This window comes from Triturus cristatus, chromosome 4_1 (genome assembly GCF_964204655.1).
Source record: "Triturus cristatus chromosome 4_1, aTriCri1.1, whole genome shotgun sequence".
In the NCBI taxonomy this organism is placed as follows: domain Eukaryota; kingdom Metazoa; phylum Chordata; class Amphibia; order Caudata; family Salamandridae; genus Triturus; species Triturus cristatus.
In genome coordinates, this window is record NC_140585.1 from 73,445,022 (window position 1) to 73,468,979 (window position 23,958).

The window sequence follows — 23,958 nt, forward strand, 5'->3', positions numbered from 1 at the left end:
ACTCCCTTTGGCCATGTGTCTCCTTTTCTTGCCTTTTTCACTTTCACAGAGTCACCAGATTCAAGACTTGATTCAAAACTTCTTTTGTTTGCTTCCTTTCTTGTGTGCACTTGCTCTTGAATCAAACTCTCTTCTGAATCGGCATTGACAATAGTCTCAAAAGACCCAGTAGCTGGTGCCCACTTTATTCAACTTTTTTCAGACTCTTTTTGATTTTCAGTCTGATCTTGATCTCTTTCATTTGTTTCTGTTGTTTCAAGTGGACTTGAGACTCTTCTTGTGTGGCTTGCGTGTATCCACTTTGGTAAGCCACCACACTTTACTGCTGTCGTCGTCATCAATATCACTTGGTATGGTCCATGCCAACATGGTTCCAAACAGGACTTCCATACGTGTTTCTTCATCAGGATCCACTTTCCTGGACTTAGGTCATGCGCTTGTTATTGCTGTGTTGCAACTTCTCCAACCTGATGAAACACAGAACGCACAACATCAGCCAATCCTATGCAATAATCGAGCACTAGATCATCAGTTATATTCATCTGTTGATTTGCTGGAACTATTGGCTGTCTCATTGCTCTGCCCGTGATCACTTCGTGGGGTGATAATCCAGTATTTTTATCAGAAATACTTCTCAGACTCATCAGGACTGAAGGTAAAGCATCTTGGCATTTTAGTGCTGTGGAGGCACATACTTTTGAAAGTCTTTACTTAATTGTACCATTGATCTGCTCGACAACACCTGAAGCTTCTGGTCGATAGGTACAATGTAATTTTTGCTCAATTTGCAATGCTGCACAAATCATCTGAATTATTTCATTATTAAAATGTGTACCTCTATCAGTTTCTAAAGAGACTGGAAATCCAAATCGTGGTATTATCTCTCTCAGTAGCACTTTAGCAACAGTTAGACTATCATTTCATCTTGTTGGATAAGCTTCCACCCAACGAGAGAACAAACAGACCACTACCAACACATATTTAAATCCATTACATGGAGGCAGTTCTATAAAGTCTGCCTGGAGTCTAGTAAATAGACCTGCTTTCCCAACCGTCCCCAACTGACAACAGTTTTCCTCCCCTCATTTTGCTTCTGGCAAGTGATGCACCTCTGGCAAAGACTTTCTGCAATGACCTTGAATTTAGGATTATGCCATGTTTGCTTAAATAGCCTAATCATGGCGTCTCTTCCTACATGTGTTAGACCATGGTACATTCTTGCCATTTGTGACAACAGGCTGTCTGGCATTACTGGTCTTCCATCAGTGTAAACCCCACTTCATCTTCAGCCCTACGTGAACAACCTGTCTTGATCAAAATTTTGTTTTCTTCCTCACTCGCTTCTTCCTGCAATTGTCTAATTTCTTCCAAGGTCTCCACAGAAGAAAACATCAGATGACAATTTGTATCAGAATTCTGCGTATCTTTATGAGTGAAATTGAATTTTGAGCACAAAAATGTGCAACTGTGTCCGCATATTGATTATTTTTTGTTACATAATCATTTCAAGATTTATGTGCTGAACACTTTACAACTCCAATTTCTTTTGGCAATTGGAGTGCAACTAGTAACTCTTTAATGTAGTTACTATTCCAAATTGGTGAGCCTGATGATGTTAAAAATCCAGGTTGCAACCACATTTGTCCAAAGCCATGGACAACTTCAAAAACCATATTGGCTATCAGGGAATATGGTTATTCTCTGATTTTTGCCAATTATGCATGCTCTGGTCAATGCAACCAGCTCAGAAATTTGTTTGGAACTTACTCTTTTCAAGCATGAAGCTTCAAGAACCATGGCCACTGTACAAACTACATATGAAGTACGCAAGGTAGCTTTATCATCTCTCAAGCAAGATCCATACACAAACATTACGCAATCTGATTCAGCCAATGGTGTGTCTTATATATCAGGTCTTGGTTTTGTACACAGTTCAGTCACATCCAAACAATCATGATCAGCTTCATCCACCACTTCCTCACAACTTTGACTTGGTAACAAAGTAGCTGGATTCAAATTCGTGCATCATGTCACTGTCATATTCTCTGCTCGCAAAATCACTCTCTCATAGCTTGTCAACCAACTACTTGTAAGATGCTGTGTTCTAGTTCGTGTCAACAAGATCTCGACAGAATATGGGACATACTCTCTCAATGAATGTCCCATTACAATCGATTCACTCTGTTCCAAACTCACACAAGTAGCAGCAACTGCTTTCAAACATACTGGTAATGCTGCAGCCACTGAATCTAGGGTTGCAGAAAAATATGCCACTGGACGACGTGCTGTTCCATGAATTTGCGTTAGAACTAAAAGTGCACAACTGTCTCTCTCGCAGCAAAACAATGCAAAATCCTTGCTGTAATCTGGCATTCCTAATGCAGGTGCTCGACAAAGGCTGTCTCACAACTCTACAAATGCCTCAATGCATTCTTCATCCAGTTCAATTGGATCAGTCACATCTTTATGTGTTAATCTCTGTAATGGTTTGGCTGTCAGTGAAAAACCATTGATCCATTGTCTGCAGTATCCAACCATTCCCAAGAATATTTGAACATCTTTATGTGTTCTGCGTGGATTAATTTGCAAGATCACAGTTATTCGATCTTGTGATACTCTCCTGACTCCTTTTTCGATTTTATGGCCCAAATATAAAACTTCTTTTTGACAGAATTGCAATTTTTCAGGTGACATTGTATGCCCACCTACTGCCAAATGGTTCAGTAGAGCAATTGTATCTGTCACACATGCTTCCCTTGTCTTTGATGCAACAAGCAAATCGTCAATGTATTGCGCCAAAACTGAGTCTTCTAGCATTACCTATGACTCTAAGCACTTTTTCAAAATTTGATTGAAAATTGAAGGCCTCTCGGAATACCCTTGATGAACTCAGCACCATGCCAAAACACCGTCTCTGAACCGGAACGCAAACAAATATTGGCTATCCAGGTGTAAGGGTATCGAGAAAAATGCTTGGCACAAATTAATCACGGTAAACCACTCCACATCGCAAGGAATATAGTAAAGAATCCCTGCTGGGGTTGGCACTATTGGGCAACAAGGTATCACTAGCTTATTAATTTTCCTCGGCTCTTGAACTATTCTGTACTTACCACTTGGTTTTTTAATCCCCATAATAGGGGAATAACAAGGGCTTCCTACTATCTCTCTCAAAATACCTTGTTCAATCATTAATTCAATTACAGGTGTTACTCCTGCAATGATCTCAAGACTCATTTTGTATTGGGGCATGTTTGGAAATTCTGCACCTTGTTTGACTGAAATCTGAATAGGATCAACTCCTTTCATCAATCCAATGACTTTCCCCGAAAAATACCACACATCAGTCATCACTGTGTCTCTTAGTTCAACAGGCACATCCCTTGCTGTAAATAAAGGATATAAATCATTCACTTCTGTCCCTTGCCTCTGGATCATCATTTTCAATACCACATCTTCGTCCTGTGTATGAAATGCAATACCATCTGGTGTACAATAGATGGTGCAATTCATCTTGCAATGAAAATCTCTACCTAACAGGTTAACTGGACTTGTATCACACACCACAAAACAATATAAGCCTTCAAAGTCTCCAATGTGTAGCTTCATTGGTTTAGTCATTGGAGTTCTCATGAGCTTATTTGAAACACCTACGACTTGGATAGTATCTCCCCAGTGGAGTAGGTTAGAGATTTTCACAGTTCTCACAGCGTAACGGGTAGCACCACTGTCTACAAGGAATGTAATTACATTACCTCAGACCTTCTCAATCCACAAAGGGACCACACTGATCTACCTCTAGAGAGCACCAAGCACACACTCTTTCTCCCCCCTCAGGCACTGTCATTGAGATGTATCTGAATCACTCTCTTGGCACTGCAACCAGTATTGTGAAACCATTTGCACGTTTTGATTATTATTAGTTTGTTCACCTGCATGAAAACCCACTTTTGCACCGTTGCAACCACAATTGTCCAAAGCCATGGACAACTTCAAAAACCATAGTGGCTATCAGGGAATATGGTTATTCTCTGATTTTTGCCAATTATGCATGCTCTGGTCAATGCAACCAGCTCAGAAATTTGTTTGGAACTTACTCTTTTCAAGCATGAAGCTTCAAGAACCATGGCCACTGTACAAACTACATATGAAGTACGCAAGGTAGCTTTATCATCTCTCAAGCAAGATCCATACACAAACATTACGCAATCTGATTCAGCCAATGGTGTGTCTTATATATCAGGTCTTGGTTTTGTACACAGTTCAGTCACATCCAAACAATCATGATCAGCTTCATCCACCACTTCCTCACAACTTTGACTTGGTAACAAAGTAGCTGGATTCAAATTCGTGCATCATGTCACTGTCATATTCTCTGCTCGCAAAATCACTCTCTCATAGCTTGTCAACCAACTACTTGTAAGATGCTGTGTTCTAGTTCGTGTCAACAAGATCTCGACAGAATATGGGACATGCTCTCTCAATGAATGTCCCATTACAATCGATTCACTCTGTTCCAAACTCACACAAGTAGCAGCAACTGCTTTCAAACATACTGGTAATGCTGCAGCCACTGAATCTAGGGTTGCAGAAAAATATGCCACTGGACGACGTGCTGTTCCATGAATTTGCGTTAGAACTAAAAGTGCACAACTGTCTCTCTCGCAGCAAAACAATGCAAAATCCTTGCTGTAATCTGGCATTCCTAATGCAGGTGCTCGACAAAGGCTGTCTCACAACTCTACAAATGTCTCAATGCATTCTTCATCCAGTTCAATTGGATCAGTCACATCTTTATGTGTTAATCTCTGTAATGGTTTGGCTGTCAGTGAAAAACCATTGATCCATTGTCTGCAGTATCCAACCATTCCCAAGAATATTTGAACATCTTTATGTGTTCTGGGTGGATTCATTTGCAAGATCACAGTTATTCAATCTTGTGATACTCTCCTGACTCCTTTTTCGATTTTATGGCCCAAATATAAAACTTCTTTTTGACAGAATTGCAATTTTTCAGGTGACATTGTATGCCCACCTACTGCCAAATGGTTCAGTAGAGCAATTGTATCTGTCACACATGCTTCCCTTGTCTTTGATGCAACAAGCAAATCGTCAATGTATTGCGCCAAAACTGAGTCTTCTAGCATTACCTATGACTCTAAGCACTTTTTCAAAATTTGATTGAAAATTGAAGGCCTCTCGGAATACCCTTGATGAACTCAGCACCATGCCAAAACACCGTCTCTGAACCGGAACGCAAACAAATATTGGCTATCCAGGTGTAAGGGTATCGAGAAAAATGCTTGGCACAAATTAATCACGGTAAACCACTCCACATCGCAAGGAATATAGTAAAGAATCCCTGCTGGGGTTGGCACTATTGGGCAACAAGGTATCACTAGCTTATTAATTTTCCTCGGCTCTTGAACTATTCTGTACTTACCACTTGGTTTTTTAATCCCCATAATAGGGGAATAACAAGGGCTTCCTACTATCTCTCTCAAAATACCTTGTTCAATCATTAATTCAATTACAGGTGTTACTCCTGCAATGATCTCAAGACTCATTTTGTATTGGGGCATGTTTGGAAATTCTGCACCTTGTTTGACTGAAATCTGAATAGGATCAACTCCTTTCATCAATCCAATGACTTTCCCCGAAAAATACCACACATCAGTCATCACTGTGTCTCTTAGTTCAACAGGCACATCCCTTGCTGTAAATAAAGGATATAAATCATTCACTTCTGTCCCTTGCCTCTGGATCATCATTTTCAATACCACATCTTCGTCCTGTGTATGAAATGCAATACCATCTGGTGTACAATAGATGGTGCAATTCATCTTGCAATGAAAATCTCTACCTAACAGGTTAACTGGACTTGTATCACACACCACAAAACAATATAAGCCTTCAAAGTCTCCAATGTGTAGCTTCATTGGTTTAGTCACTGGAGTTCTCATGAGCTTATTTGAAACACCTACGACTTGGATAGTATCTCCCCAGTGGAGTAGGTTAGAGATTTTCACAGTTCTCACAGTGTAACGGGTAGCACCACTGTCTACAAGGAATGTAATTACATTACCTCAGACCTTCTCAATCCACAAAGGGACCACACTGATCTACCTCTAGAGAGCACCAAGCACACACTCTTTCTCCCCCCTCAGGCACTGTCATTGAGATGTATCTGAATCACTCTCTTGGCACTGCAACCAGTATTGTGAAACCATTTGCACGTTTTGATTATTATTAGTTTGTTCACCTGCATGAAAACCCACTTTTGCACCGTTGCAACCACAATTGTCCAAAGCCATGGACAACTTCAAAAACCATATTGGCTATCAGGGAATATGGTTATTCTCTGATTTTTGCCAATTATGCATGCTCTGGTCAATGCAACCAGCTCAGAAATTTGTTTGGAACTTACTCTTTTCAAGCATGAAGCTTCAAGAACCATGGCCACTGTACAAACTACATATGAAGTACGCAAGGTAGCTTTATCATCTCTCAAGCAAGATCTATACACAAACATTACGCAATCTGATTCAGCCAATGGTGTGTCTTATATATCAGGTCTTGGTTTTGTACACAGTTCAGTCACATCCAAACAATCATGATCAGCTTCATCCACCACTTCCTCACAACTTTGACTTGGTAACAAAGTAGCTGGATTCAAATTCGTGCATCATGTCACTGTCATATTCTCTGCTCGCAAAATCACTCTCTCATAGCTTGTCAACCAACTACTTGTAAGATGCTGTGTTCTAGTTCGTGTCAACAAGATCTCGACAGAATATGGGACATACTCTCTCAATGAATGTCCCATTACAATCGATTCACTCTGTTCCAAACTCACACAAGTAGCAGCAACTGCTTTCAAACATACTGGTAATGCTGCAGCCACTGAATCTAGGGTTGCAGAAAAATATGCCACTGGACGACGTGCTGTTCCATGAATTTGCGTTAGAACTAAAAGTGCACAACTGTCTCTCTCGCAGCAAAACAATGCAAAATCCTTGCTGTAATCTGGCATTCCTAATGCAGGTGCTCGACAAAGGCTGTCTCACAACTCTACAAATGTCTCAATGCATTCTTCATCCAGTTCAATTGGATCAGTCACATCTTTATGTGTTAATCTCTGTAATGGTTTGGCTGTCAGTGAAAAACCATTGATCCATTGTCTGCAGTATCCAACCATTCCCAAGAATATTTGAACATCTTTATGTGTTCTGGGTGGATTCATTTGCAAGATCACAGTTATTCAATCTTGTGATACTCTCCTGACTCCTTTTTCGATTTTATGGCCCAAATATAAAACTTCTTTTTGACAGAATTGCAATTTTTCAGGTGACATTGTATGCCCACCTACTGCCAAATGGTTCAGTAGAGCAATTGTATCTGTCACACATGCTTCCCTTGTCTTTGATGCAACAAGCAAATCGTCAATGTATTGCACCAAAACTGAGTCTTCTAGCATTACCTATGACTCTAAGCACTTTTTCAAAATTTGATTGAAAATTGAAGGCCTCTCGGAATACCCTTGATGAACTCAGCACCATGCCAAAACACCTTCTCTGAACCGGAACGCAAACAAATATTGGCTATCCAGGTGTAAGGGTATCGAGAAAAATGCTTGGCACAAATTAATCACGGTAAACCACTCCACATCGCAAGGAATATAGTAAAGAATCCCTGCTGGGGTTGGCACTATTGGGCAACAAGGTATCACTAGCTTATTAATTTTCCTCGGCTCTTGAACTATTCTGTACTTACCACTTGGTTTTTTAATCCCCATAATAGGGGAATAACAAGGGCTTCCTACTATCTCTCTCAAAATACCTTGTTCAATCATTAATTCAATTACAGGTGTTACTCCTGCAATGATCTCAAGACTCATTTTGTATTGGGGCATGTTTGGAAATTCTGCACCTTGTTTGACTGAAATCTGAATAGGATCAACTCCTTTCATCAATCCAATGACTTTCCCCGAAAAATACCACACATCAGTCATCACTGTGTCTCTTAGTTCAACAGGCACATCCCTTGCTGTAAATAAAGGATATAAATCATTCACTTTTGTCCCTTGCCTCTGGATCATCATTTTCAATACCACATCTTCGTCCTGTGTATGAAATGCAATACCATCTGGTGTACAATAGATGGTGCAATTCATCTTGCAATGAAAATCTCTACCTAACAGGTTAACTGGACTTGTATCACACACCACAAAACAATATAAGCCTTCAAAGTCTCCAATGTGCAGCTTCATTGGTTTAGTCACTGGAGTTCTCATGAGCTTATTTGAAACACCTACGACTTGGATAGTATCTCCCCAGTGGAGTAGGTTAGAGGTTTTCACAGTTCTCACAGTGTAACGGGTAGCACCACTGTCTACAAGGAATGTAATTACATTACCTCAGACCTTCTCAATCCACAAAGGGACCACACTGATCTACCTCTAGAGAGCACCAAGCACACACTCTTTCTCCCCCCTCAGGCACTGTCATTGAGATGTATCTGAATCACTCTCTTGGCACTGCAACCAGTATTGTGAAACCATTTGCACGTTTTGATTATTATTAGTTTGTTCACCTGCATGAAAACCCACTTTTGCACCGTATCTTTGTACCTGAGCATTCACATTCTCGTTCGGCATTGGGCCTTGTGGTATTTGTACCTGTGTAACCACCTGTTGTGGTTGTAGCTGATTTCTGTTCACCTCAACTTGCATTTGCTTATTAAAATCCTGATTCATTTAATTATTCCCTAGGAAAACCTTACACTCACATCTCCAATGTCCCAACTTGCCGCACACATAACACGGAAATTTCTTTTTCATCTCTTCTTTAATATCTATCGCCCTATCTCTTCTTTGAGTAGAAACACCACCATTCCCAATGACACCTCCCATGTTAGAAATTTGACCATTCCGAGTTTTCTGATTCTTTTCTTGGAAACCTATTTGAGAAAAATCTACAAAATTACCACCTTTCTGTGCCGCTTTCATCTGTGCCCACATTCATTTCTCCTTTAACTTATTATGTCTCGATTCAATATCATCACTACAGTATTTTGCATACAGCATTAGCTCATCTACACTTTTATTCTACCAACAAACCAAATGTTGTTGAATCATGTTACTAATCTCCGGTTCCAATCCAAACACAAACTTATACACAAAATGTCCCATATCTTTATCAGTTACGCTTTCAAAACCACTACACTGTTTAAATACCTGTGGAAGCTTCTCATAATAAGCATGTACTGTTTCTTTCGTTTCCTAAGTTGTTCTCTCTATTTTTACCCAATCAGTTTCTTTTGGTGAAATCTTTACCTTCAAATAGGTACTGACCTGATTAATTTTTTTCAGCACTTCATCTGATGGTGCTCCAGTCTTTGCATCTCTGGGATATAATTCTTTCGGCCAATCTACCGCAATCTTACACTAAACCCATAAATCAGCTGGAACCACAATGTCAAACAAACCCTCTAAATCTTTCAACAAAACCTTTGAAACCTTTACACATCTTCTTACTTCTTTGTACCACTCAACTGGTTTTTCTCTCAATCTGGGAAACTCATTTGTAAAAGACAGTATATATTGCCTCGACCATGGAACGTGAACATATCTACCTTCTGGTACCTCTCTCATCGGATATCATTTCAGTCACTGTTGTCTCTGTCCATGTTTCTCTCACTGGAAACATAAATGAAGCTCCTTGATTTGCAACTATTTCTTCTTTCTTTTTAGCCCATTCGCTTTTCCAACGTTCCAGTTCAGCACATCGTCTCAATGTATTAATCAGCTCTTTAATTTGCAATCGCTTACCAGAAGCATTCAAACTCTCCAAATCTTTATCACTAAAATCCAATCTATATGTCTTCTGTAAAACCTTTGTTTTCTCTATGTCTACTCCATAAGTTTGTGCAACTTCAACAAATCTTTTATGAAGGCTCCTCACTCTCATTTTATTATTCTGACACAAAAACCATAATTCTTCTTCCTGATATTTACTCAATCTTTCAGGACTAATGGTACTTAGGATCATTTCCTCCAAATCAGCTTTCCATCTACTCACATCCATGCTTGTATCAATTTTATTAGACACTATCCCTCTAATCCATTCATCCAACTCTTCTGGCGATGGTCCTATTGAACCTCCTGATGTAGGTGTCCCTTCTCTCACATTCTGCACTAATCTTCTTGGTTCTATCTGCACCTTACGCCTTGGGGTTTCTACTGGTCTTTCCGAAATATCAATCAATGTTCCTGTCTCACTTATTCCAGCACGAATACTAGTCCTATTATCAGTAACAGGTACTGTCAATGCATGCACTTGCGAAATATTCCAACCCTCACTATACAATGGAACTATGTGACCAATAGTCACAGGAACTGATAAAGCTTCTGCATTCAAGTTTAATTGGGTAATCTTTTGTGTCATGTCATCTTTCACCTGAGTCACTACATTTGTATTTCTCACTTGAGAAGGCTGAGGAACTTCTATTTGAATCAATGGAGCTTTTGGGGTAATTCTTTCTTGCTCTTCCTGATATGGCAGAGGTCTATTCAGTAATAATTCATCCAACAACTCATCATAAACTTAATTTGGATCTGGATCTGAACACTCAACATTTTTCTTTTTCTCTTTATACTTTACTCCTTCCTGATCCTCTACTATAACAATCGGATATAAACCTTCACCATCTGCAATCACATCTCTTCTCCACCTCTTCATTTGGGCATCCCATTTTGCCTCTGAGTATCTACTTACAGTATTTCTGTATTTGTTCTGTGAACTGTCTCTATCTCTCTTATATGCCTCATGTTCCCATTCCTCAAGTGCTTCGTACTGCATAGGTCTAAGCTTTTGTCTCAATTGATTCATTTGATAGCTCAAATTTTCTAAAAACTTTACATTAAAAGTACCAGTAAAAGAAACTCCAAATTCCCATCTCCTTCTGTATATTTCACCCAATTCTCCAGCCATGTACACGTGTGATATCCTCGGTCTAAAGATATAAACAAAACAGGCTTACCATCAGGCGGTTTAGAAACTCCCTCTCTAATAGTTATAGGCCCATCTTTCCTAAACAAAGTCTTCTTCATTTTCTTTTTTTTTTTTCTTTTTTATTGAGCAGAGCAAGAGGTAGATAAAGAAAAACATTGCAAAGTATAATTAGCATTCATTTCATAGATAGTATGGCTTTAAAATGTAAAAGTACAAAGAAAGAGAAACACTAATAAAAAGTGCAAAGTGCCTAGTGCATAACAGCAAAAGTACATATACGCAAAAAACCACTTAAGTGCGAGTGCTAAGCATGAATAGTAGCAATAGTATTGCAATGAAAAACCTTCGTTAACAGATAAAAATCAATACAGAAACATACATTAAGACAATTCATCGCTTCAGTGGTATAAGATCTATAAAGTGCTGAGTGCGTTCCCAAGGGAAGCCAATCAAGACAGTAAATCACTTCGAATTGAAAGTGCAATATGCCATGTACAAATAGCAAAAAATACAGTACTCTAAACCATTAAAGTGCAGGTGCGAGACATGGCTAATTACAAAAATATTGTAATCAAGAGAATTCAACATCATAACAACCACAATAAAAAGCCGGTTTCGAACGATTCACCAATTCCAGTATTTAAAATATAATTGCTAAAAAGTGCAAGTGCATTCTTAGCGGGCAAAAAGAAAAGAAAAAAAAAAGGAGATTCACTTTCAAATGGGAATCGGAAATGGAGAAGACCACTGGATATATCACTTCCAAAATGCATTAACTATTAAGTCTTCTCCAATATTTCAAAAAACTTCCAATTTCGCTCATATTTTTTTACAGCTCCAACCCTCCTGGCATAGGCCTCCTCGAATTTTTTAACCCTTTTCATTTTATTAATCCATTTCAAATGGGAGGGGGCTTCATTAGATCTCCAATTTTGCAAAATTAAAGAACGAGCTACCGCACTAGCAATAAAAATAAAAACTCTTTCTGGGTTAGACAATTGTAAGTCTCCCTTGCAATAGCCAAATAGTACAGTCTCGGCTGCAATCGGAATAGTGTTACCGGTTGCACGCTCGATATCCATAAAGATAGCTTCCCAAAAAGACCTCAGACCGGGACATACAAAAAAAATATGGTGCCAACCACCTTCCCCAGGTTTGGCGCACCGAAAACACTTATCTTCTACGTCGGGAAACCTTTTACTTAAAGTAGAAGGTGTTAAATAGGCCAGCCACCTTGAGAGAAAGGCCATCCTCTTATAATTGGCAGCACGCAGTGCTCTGCCACCAGAGTGGCAGATCCACTCCCACTCCCTTTCGGATACACTGCAGTCAGTCTCCCGAAATATTTTTTCCAGATGTTTCTGGATTAAAGGAGGGTGCATTTTTTTATGTATCAACTTATACCAGTTGCCTATCCTTCGTAGTTTGGCTCCATAAAAGGCAGTTGACAAATGATTGGGAGATTCAGTTATACCTCCATTACTTCTCAACCAGGAGACTAACCACAGATATTCAAAATAGGCCGGTTTCCGACGAGCCCCTATCCTGGCCAATATTTCCTGCCAGGAAATCGGTCTATTCTGTATTATGAAATGTCTCAATTCGGTTAATACGGAATTCTCCCATACATTAATATGACTAGCTTGTAACTGGAGGCCGAGGCCGGCACATTCTCTTAATTTGAGGTATTGAAAACCAGTCAGATTCATGTCCCTAAAAATTGCCTGAAGTCTAAAAAGGGAGTCCTTTAAAGTTTTATATCGACTTTTCTTAGGAAGCTTGGCAGTTTTTAAAAACACTGGGGTGGATGAACCGATTTCTAGCAGCATTCTATCAATGAAAAAAGTATCTCTACCGGAGCAAGATCCTAACAGTCGAGATACTAAATCGAGAAGGGCGGCCTCATAATATGATCTAATATGTGGGAGTGCGAGTCCCCCCTGATCTATTGGTAGTTGTAAGATGTTCAATCTAACTCTGGGGGCTTTCTTTTCCCAAATAAATTGTCTGAGAAGCGTATCTGTTTCCCTAAAAAATACTTGAATGATTTTAATAGGGACATTGGAGAATAAAAAGATCAAAAGAGGAAGTATCGACATTTTGATCAATGATACTCGCCCTACTATCGATAATGGAAGAAATGACCATTGATCCAGTAATTTTGTTTAAGAATGAAGATAAAAAAAAAAGTCTTCTTCATTTTCAATAACTTAATTCTATTTTGTTTGTTACGCTAGAAACCAAGCAATCAAAGGGAAAAACTCTTCCGTAATTCCACAAATGCTATTAGTTCACACTGACCAATACCAGCGTGACTCACACAAATCAACCAATAACAGCACAGCACTCTTTCGTGACAATTCACACTAGCTGACCAATGCCAGCGCGGCTCTCTGTGACGTCAATGTAACTCCTACAACTGTCCCTCCCTTTACAAAAATAATCGGCAGTAATTACAAACTTTTCTCAAAGGACAACAAAATGAAAAACAACATATAAACAAAACTGCTTGTCTGCTCCTCTAAAAGAAAGAGATAGATTCAATCACTCAAAGAATTATTAAGCTACTAGCAGAATATCGACCAGCTTTACTCCACCCTCAATCAAGTGAAAATTCTTGGGACTTCTTCAGCTGCGCTTTCTAAAGGTACCCAAATAAATCTCCACTATACTAAATTCAAAGTTCCCAATGCAATATTAACAACCCAACTGTTGCTTACGACCACATCAGCAGACAACGCAATACTACTTAGTGTATGCCGCACTAAGACCTGTCCATTAGGCTAATATCATCATCCTGGAAACTTAGGCCACTTCGGACCTGTCTCTCTTAAGGTCAACGACCGACCACAACATATAACAATAATACCAAACATTATTAACCCAAATTAATAATTCTGTCCTAAACAATTACCAACTTAATCAATAAAACCATCAAGTCTGCTACCAAAAACTGATGCAGCGGAAGGGGGTTTTGGCAATTTTTACCATCTGGACCCAATTTAATACCTAACAGTCCCTTTTACGCTGCATGAGTTTAAAACATGTTACCAATCTCTATTGTCTATATTGATCCTCTCTCCTCTTCGATGAATCTTTTATAGTTAACAGGGAGTGGCAAAGGATTTACAGAATTCCAATAATAAGGACCTAAACAAAGAACTAATCATTCAATATAACCATTTGACATTAATAAAGACATACTCTGATTATTTATCAATATGCTTTTATCTAAATTAATGTGAATGTTCATCAAGTACAGTACAGCTCGAATCACAGATCGGCATACAAGAGAAAAAACAGAATGGTAATTCCTAAAACACATCTCAAATATTCGTGTCATGAGAGAGTGGATAGGTGAAGAGACAAAAGAATAAAGACATTTGCAAAATTAGATTAATGCAAATTCAGAATATCATATGAACCTACTAGCACAAAATTCTAGAATTCAAAAATCTACTCTCAGGCCAAGAGAGTAAGCTGGGGCACCCTAAAAAAATATGAGGAGCAATGTCAAAGAGTCAGGATCAGCAGAACAACAGCCAGCCAATCACATTAGGAAACAGCAACACGGCTCTCTCCTCTCGCAAAGTAACCTATACTAACTATAATTCTTAACACTTGTAATTATACCCTAATTCACTAAAATATCCAACCCCCCCTTGTATCATCACCGAAAAAATTCTCAAACCCCATTGGACCAGACCAGGGGGTGTCTGGTCACTCCACTTTTGGTGAGCCTAACTTTTCAACAGTTCCTTTGTCTTTAGAAAACTTACATCATCGACCTTCAGCAGAGGAAAGTCTGATAATCTCTTCTGCGGCTTGTGCATTTCGCCAATTCACTGATATATAAAACTCATACCACAAGTGTCCACATACTAAGCTCAGCAAGGATATTCCATTCATAATGTTCATTACTTCCTCCACACAGCCTTGGCCATCATCAGGAACTCACGAAGGACAAAAGACATTTCTTTGCACCCTATGTTTTAATAAGCAAATTATACCTAAAAAGACTCTTGAGGCCTTCTCTGCAAAACAGTGAAATGTGCTCTAGGAAAAACAAATACACATGTGATTATCGTTGTCACTATACAAAATTCCACAATTGTTTTATTTTTATTAAACATTTTCAATGGGAACATGTTAGTACAAACACTCAGCAGTAGCATCATCAAGATACAGTGGAATATTGATTGATCTACAAGCATGTAGGGTAACCATTTATAGTCAGCCTCAGCAAACCTCACACCAGACGATAATTCTAAAAATAAGGAAAGAATCATATAGAGGCATGTTAGCATATAGCATCAGTCATGATCTACAGAAGTATAGACCCATCCGCGCATGCAACAGTCAAGCGTATCGGCATATGTATCGGACTGTTCATGGGTGTGTGATGGTCTGATGCAGAATCCGTCAAGCCATGGAGGTAAGTAACTAGCGGTCCCCAAATGTCATGCGCCTACCCGCTGTCGGCATGAGATCCCAGAATTCTGTCAATTGTGTTTGACAATATGCCACATCAGCGAGCCAGGAGTTGGGCATTGGTGCCGGTTTCCGCCCCCAGTGGATTGCCACTCTGTGCCTGGCTAAAACCAGCAGCATCGCCACCAGGCGTCGGCAGGAATCGGGAATTTCTTTTACTTACCAAAGTGGCTGTGATGGTGATTGAGGTAATATCGCTTATAGTCTTGCATACCACCAGCCAGAAAGAAGCCACTTTAGAGCAAGACCAGGACAAATGCGTGAAAGTGGCATCAAGCTCCGAGCAGCGCATGCAGCGCGTAACCACATTGAGGCCAATTTTGTGCAATGCTACTGGGGTACAATAAGGGTTGTACCATAGACTCGCTCTACCCATATCCAGAAGTGCATCCCTTACGTGTGCTAACCAAGGTAGTTTCCCAGCGCCCTGCATGCCCGTGATCTCCTTTAATAACTCTGCCCTATATACAGCCAATTCCAGGTTTACCCATAAGCGATGCCAAAAACTTAGTGGTCTAAGAGCAATTTTGTCTGCAATTGGTCTCACCCCCAAGTCCAGGTGAAGCGGTATTAGAGGGGAGCTGAGGGGGAGACCAGATAGCTGCCGGAGAAAAGTGTTCTCGGTCTTGGTGAGAACAGTGCCCCCAAAGTTCCGCCCCGTACATTGCTGCACTGCTTGTTTGCACTTTATAAATCTCCACGAGCGGTCCGATAGGTTTGTATCAGGAATTCCTTAATAGCTTGGTCAGCCCCCGTTGTCTGTGCTAGCTTTAGGCATGTTTTGTTTATTTGCCTCCCCCAAATAATTTTTTCAGTACGTTTGACCCCAAGATATTCAAATACAGGCTCCCTCTCCAGCAGGATGTCATGCAAGCAGGGATTTGGGCGAGTTGAACTGGCTGGGTTGAAGACCATATATTTGGTCTTCTGGATGTTAGTCTCCAGCCCCTGCATTTGCAAAAGGCATCGAAGCTGTTGAGGATCCTCTGAATGCCCATGGGTGATTTTGAGAGCAAGAGGGTATCATCGGCGAACATCATTGCCGGCACTTTGCTGTTTGCTATCTTAGGGCTCATCAAAGTCCTTCCCTGTATTTATTGTGTCAACAAGTGCATTTATGTATAGGCAAAACAAAGTGGGTGCGACCACACAGCCTTGTCTTACTCCTATGTCAATGGCTATTGGTGTAGTGAGTTCCCCAAATGTACCGAACCAGATTTGGGCTTAATTGCCATCATACAATCGCCTGAGCATGTGGCAAAGATAGGTAGGGTACCCAGATCGCTTAAGACAGCCCACAGTTTGTCTCTTTGTACCAAGTCAAATGCATTTTTTAGGTCCACAAAAATTAGATAGAGACTGCCACCCTCTATAATCACTGTTTTACAATATAAGAGTTGGAGCCTAAATATTTGGTCAATGGTGGACATGTTTTTCCTAAAACCGACTTGGAATGGACTTAAGATCTTGTGTACGTCCATCCAATTCTGAAGACGATCCAACAGTACCCGGGCACATTTTTTTGGGCTGACATCAATTAGACTTATAGGTCTGTAGTGGTGAACCCTTTTTGTGGACAGGCAGTATTTCCGATCTAGCCCAAGTTGCTGGGATCACCATTCCCTGCAGTATAACGTTAAATAGGATCCACAGGTAGGGGCCCCAAATGTTTGGTTCTGTACGGAAGTGGTCCCCTGGACTCTTGTCGAGCCCGGGAGCTTTGGACTGGGCTATTTTGCTTATGGCACTGGCTATTTCTGTAAGGGTTATCTCGGGGACCACGTTATAATCATTCTGCAGTAAACTGCTACATGGGGCTGTGGAGGTACCCTCGACCTACAACCTGGTGTGAAGGGCCTCAAAGTGTTTCTTTCGAACATCAGTTGCAATATTAGGTTTTATGGCCTGCTTCCCTTCACTACAGAAGGCCATCATGTCATGAGTGGATAGGGCCCTTTTCAGAGAGTCCCACTTATCCATCCCCCACTATTTTTTTGCTTCGGTGGTGCTAACTCTGTATATCTCCCTCTTTTCTTTAATTAGAGGCCTGTCCTTGGCTTTGATTGCATCTAGCAAAGCAAGCTTGGCCTTCCGACAGCTATCTTTGAACCAGGAGTGCTTGACCTTTTTGTGCCCTTTTGTATAATTTAGTGGAAAGAACTAAGTGGAGGCCAGTATTTCATGGGTCTCCACGACATGCATGAAATAAACTAATATACCATCTCCAGATATAGACCGTTGTGCTGCCATTAGGATTGGGATGACAGATTCTTATAAGGAGGCCAGCTTAGCACTAAAAATCTGTATAACTGGCCATCAGACTCTCCTTCTATGGTTGATAAGTATTAATCTGTCGTCTGGTGGTGTTTTTGAAACAGAGACTTCCTCAGAGATAGACAACTCCACCTCCACAATCAGGGCGTTGTGGTCGCTATCGTGTCGGGACATGATGAGAAAGTCAACAAAACAAACCTGTGCCACATCCTTGTGTCTACCAGTATGTAGTCTAGAATGAAAGTTTGCCCTATTCAATTGAAAGTGTGTTTCCCTGGCAAATCCGATTTTGTTCGGCCATTACATGCCCTTAAGGAGTGTTTTAAGGTGAAGGATTTGATCTGGAGCACCAGTGGAGTTCAGGCCTTGGTTGGCGGGATGTTTGGCTCAGGAATTGCCAGTGCTGATCTTCTTCGCTGGGGGTCCCTCCATTAAGATCATTCAGGGGCTCGAATTTGTAGTTGAAATCGTCACCAATAACCATCCAGGGTTTATTGGGGATAGTGGATATAAAAGCAGCCAGTAGTCAAAGGTCAGTGATTCTTGGCTATTGCTTACCGGCCTGGAGTATATGTTAACCAGGGGAATTCTGGCCTTGGATGTAAATGTAAGAAGAATGCCCTGGATGTCATATGAAGAGGACTCCAGCTGCTTAACTGTACAATCCAAATGAGAGCACACTCATATGCAGAGACCACCCGATAACCTGCCCTTGCCCCTGGTGGTGACGGCTATTTTGTATAATGCGAATCGCATCCACTGCTTGTCCTCCCTCTCCCAAGTTTCTTGTAACATGCATATGTCACATTGGCCCACAAAACTCCCCCAATCATGATTGTCCAATTTGTTTCTAAGGCCCGCAACATTCCATGACAGGACCCTTCGCTTGGTTGGTTCTACGTAATTATCTGGGAAGGGAATCAATTCAATTCAATTCAATTCAATTAAAACTTTATTCGGATACAAATTTTGTGTCCATAAAAGTATACAAAAGTTAAAAACAAATCTTTAAAATCATGGGAATTCATATAGATCATAAAAAGGTTCTTATACGTGGATTGTACCAACAACTAGTATATAACACATTATTTCTTTCAGTCTTAATCACAATTACAATCTGGCGATTTAAGAAAGTTCATAGTTTGCACGATATTTAACACAAGCTTTTAAAAAACTGGCTGTTGGTAAGATGCTGTACTCAGTGTCCAAACATTGTAAAGCAAGAAGGGCCGGGCGACACTGGCGTAGGCCTATGAATTTTAATAGAGGTAAAATCCACTTTTGGCGTGGAAATTCATAGTGACTACAGAAGAGGACTACGTGCAATAGCGATTGTTCTGATTGCCCATCACATGGACAAGGAGTTAGTTTACTAGACCAATCTTTTGTCTTCGGGAAAGTTAACAACCGGTGAAAAGTATTAAACCTGAATCGTGTTAAAATATATTTTTCATAATGATTAGCACTGGATAGTAAATATGGCTGAATCCCAAATGAGACTTGTACCGCGGCAAGATGGAAATTTGTAGGCTTTAAAATCTCAGATGTTAAGCGAAGCTCACGTAAATGGGATAGGCACGCGGTTTTCAGCTTTTTGCGTGAAATATCTGCTAAGGACTCAGGGAGCTTGAAAAGAGATTCCAGGTTTACATCTCTCAGGAATTTATGGACATACAGCAGCCACGGGATATTTTTCCAACCTTCCAGAGTGAGACAGTCAGAAATAAGCAAACGAGTCAGTTTACATTCTAAAGTAACCCATAGTCGATGCCATAAAAGAATTGGTTGGATTGCAATAAGATCAGAAATATAATCCTCCCCTAACTCCATATGGCAACCATAAGTTGGCGAACTATTGGGAGCGGCCAAAAGGTACCGCAAAAAAGCATTTTCTATTTTTTGGATAATTTCCGAGTTAACGTGACCCCAAACCCCGGCCCCATACATTGCCACTGGGCGGCACTTGGCCCTGTAGATCTGAATCAACTCCCGGGAGGGGCGCTGGCCTAGTTTTTGCGCAAATGTGACCAAAGCTGTTGTAGTTCTGAGGAGCCCCAGCTTTCTGGCCAGGAGGGTAGAACCCCAACTAGAGGTATTGTCTATCTGAATACCTAAATAGGGGTATGAAGTTGCGGTCTCCAGAGTGGTATTATTTATCCGGATACTGCCAGAATGTCTAAGGCGTTTCCCCAGATGCATGGCAAACGTTTTCTTTATGTTTACTTTTAGATCAAGGGCTGCCATGAAGACACAATATCTATCGAGGAGAAGTTGGAGTTGGCGTGGGGTCCTGGCCATGATCACCGCGTTATCCGCGTAAAGCAACGCTGGTATTGGATGGTGATCAATCATGGGCAGGTCCTGGCTTCCAACCAACATCGCAGCCTCTAAGCCATTTGTGTATAAATTAAAAAGAAAGGGTGCCAGTACGCATCCCTGTCTGACACCCTTAAGTACTGGGAATGATGTTGTAACTTCCCCCCCCGAACCATACCGTACTTTTGCTGAGGCCCCTGTATAAAGATTCCGAATAAAGCTCACCAAGGGAGGATCAACCCCCATAGCCAAAAGGAGTTTCCATAATTTACTATGGGAGACGCAATCAAAAGCCGCCGATAAATCGACGTAGGCTAAGTGCAACCTCCCCTTTTTGGCCCATACGTATTTACCTATCAATGAAGAAAGGTTTAATGCCTGCTCCACCGTCCCAAGTCCCTCTCGGAAGCCATACTGAAGGTTAGAAACCACTTGATTACTTTCAGCCCAATCCTGGAGTCTTTTAAGAAGTAACCGACCCATCACCTTCCCAGTAGAGTCCAAGAGGGAGATGGGACGGTAACAGGCAGGACTATTACGGTCGCCCTTCTTAAAAATAGGAAGAAGAATGGAAGTTGTCCAGGACTCTGGTGGGCCGATTTTAGTGGCTGCTTCGAAGACCTTAGTGAGAATAGGGGACCATAATTCTAAGTTATTTTTAAATAGGTCCACGGGAACCCCATCAGGGCCTGGGGCTTTACCACATTTGGAAGCCTGCAGTGCCATAAGTACCTCATCATGGTCAAAATAAAGGTTACAATTAGGGGAGAGGGGTGGTCTACTATAGTTTTGGGTAGTCGACATCCCTAAGCTATCTGAAGGGGGCTCTGACATAGAATCCTCCGAAATACCAAAAATCCTTGAAAAATGACCAACCCAAGCTGCCTCACCCACTGCTACCTCGATCCTAGGGATCTCTTGTTGGTCGGTTAGAAAAGGTGTTCTTACTATTTTCCAGAAGGAGGCCGAATCCTTAAGAGAACAACTCTGATGTAACTTGGCCCATAATTCCTTCTTGATGTCTATCTTACAGGATTTGAGTGCTTGCTTACAGCATTTTCTTAATCTTATCACTTCCACTTTATCCCTTACGGTGTTAGTCAAGGCTTTCTTTAGTGAGAGATAGGCGCGCCTTGTTGCGGGATTAAACCAACCCTTTTTTGTTTGATTAACGCCCGAGATTTTACGGAACAACTCTCTCTTTATTTCAGAAGTGATAAGAGAGAAGCTAGCCAGTACCTGATCAGGGGGAGAATGTGAATTTAAGCACGTTTCGATGTGTGGGAGTATGCGACTCAGGACTGCTGAGGTAATCTTATCAGCATCAACTTTGCTCCATTTAATTGCATACCCGTTCGGCTTATTTACCCTTAAAGTTTCTTGTGTTAAGAGAGTTTGCTTAGTAGATGGTACTAGCATATCCGGAATAGTGATAGCGAGAGTATTGGGAAAGTGATCACTGCTGGGATCGGTACCTGTTCGAACGCTATGTAGCTGGTCTTTGGAAGCTTGTGAAACCAAAACATAGTCAATCAGACTAGATAATCCCCTGCCATTGAATGTGGAAGTGAAAGGAACTGGGGGAGAAGCAAGATCGTTAGTAAAACCTAGATCTAAGTTGAATATTATCTCAGTCAGAGAGTTCCCTAGTTTGGTATGAGGGAAATGCGTTACATTAAAACCCAAGTCGTCCACAATACCACAGATGTTTAAGTCGCCTCCCTTGCAGAGATTAAGATTGAAGTCTCCACCCCAGACTATGGTAATACTAGTGTTAGAATATTTAAGACGCTCCTCTGATAAGAGTCGATAGATATTTTCCAGGACTGGGAGTATGTCCTTTGGGGTCAAATTGTTATAGAAGTTAACTATATAGAACAACTGTATTTTACTGAGAGTTATCATAAGGATCTGGGAATAGGGATTGCTATTAATGATTTTAGTATCTAAGGTTGGGAGTTCATTTGAGAAATATGTTACCAGGCCACCTTTCGCTCTCCCACATGAAGAAGGTTGGGCAGATGAGTTGAAGGTTTTGTATCCTTGCAGATGAATGGGAGCAGTCAACCACGTTTCTTGCAGGCAAACAATATTATGCTCCCTAATGACAGAGAGCCATGATGGATTGTCTGCCTTAGAGCGTAAGCCTGCAACGTTCCAGAAAATTAATTTGAGAGAAAGGTCAGGATTAAGGACAGAATTAACCGGGCCCCCTCCGGATAGGATATCGACGCCTAGAAATTTGGTTTTGGAGGAAAGGGCAGGGTTGACCGAACCCCCCGCAAATAGAGTAACGCCGCCCGAGGGTTTTGTCATATTCCTTGGGGAGCCTGAATCTAATTGAATGTTCAATATACCCTGAGGTGTGGGTTGATGGTCCTCCGTAGGCCTGCTAAAAGAAGAAAGTTGGAGTACTTGGTTTTCTTCTTCGGGAAGTGGACAGTTCGGACAAGCTAAAGACTGCAAAGATTGAACCAGTCAATCATTTGTGTCCAGACCTGATGAATGGTCAAATCTATAGGGAGCTTGTAAGAGTTTGGGGCCGTAAAATGGATTATAACCGTTGAAAAGATTGGTGTTAAACAAACAGTTATTACGGCTAAACCTAGAACGCTCATTAGGGTAATTAGTTAAAAGTCCCAGATTAGGTGTAAGTTCTACAGCAGATCTAGGGTAAAAAAATAACAGATCACGTGTCATGATACCCCCTGACCCAATTTCCTGAAATTCATCTAGAATGTATCTTACAGTTCTTCGGTCTGAGAAATTAACAATAATAGTGTCACCGAATAGGTTTTTCGTTCGACAGCCCAGCCAAGGCAGTCGCCTGACATGGATGATTGCGCCATTCAAATACAGAGGGAGTGGCCGATTTTGACTGAGCCAAAAGAGGACTTTGTTTTTTAGTTGGTAAAAATCTTCCATCTTGCCTTCTTCTAAAGGCGTAACACCTGTCAGAATGACTACATATGGAGCCGCTTCTGGGGGGAGGTCAACTAACCTAGTCCTAGGCTCTCTCCCTACATCAAGTTTTGAATGGTTACCTGGAACAGGAGCCGAATTTAAGTTTGTAGAGTTCCCACCCACTTGTGTGTTTGCCCTGGATTCAAAAGATGGACGTGATATACAAGACGCATTTAGCAAGGAAGGTTTTGGGATAGAAGGTTTAACGTTTTTTACCTCTCCCTTTTGGGGAGGGCAAAGTCGATTCTTATTTATGTCACAACTTTTTTCCACGGGGGCAAAAGGGAGCTTTGATGGAACAGATGTCAAAGATGGTAATATCCCTTTCTTCGAGATAACAGGTGGGGTGGTCGGTGTTACCGTTACCAGGGGAACAGATAATGAAACATTGTTGAATTGGGCCTTATTTGCTACTATGTTCTCCCTAACTAGCTCTTCTAGGGACGCTAATTGGAGAGTGATAGTATTCAATCTCTCTATTACTGGGAGAATAAAAGATCGTACTATTTGCTCAATGGACCCAGTGATGTTGATAGTGGGGATGTCCTTAGATGAAGAGGATTGAGGGATAGGCAAAGGAGATGTCATGTGCAATTGCGGGGTAAATAAAGCGGGAATGTTAACAGGGTCAGGATTTTGATTTGAAGTTTGCATGAGCCTACTTGATTTACCCCTTGGAATTCTACCTCCTAACTTTCTCCTTCTTTTTGTTGGTGGGGGACCTTGGGGGGGATCCGGGTTGTGCTTCCGAGTATGTTTCTTTTTTTGGGGAATCACTACCACAGGTGACGAGGTAGACGCCCGGGACTTAACGGGTGAAACAAGGTCACGGGGAGAGGTAGAGATAATGACGCTTAATTCGTTAATAGAATCAACAATATGGTCCGTAATAGAGTCTATC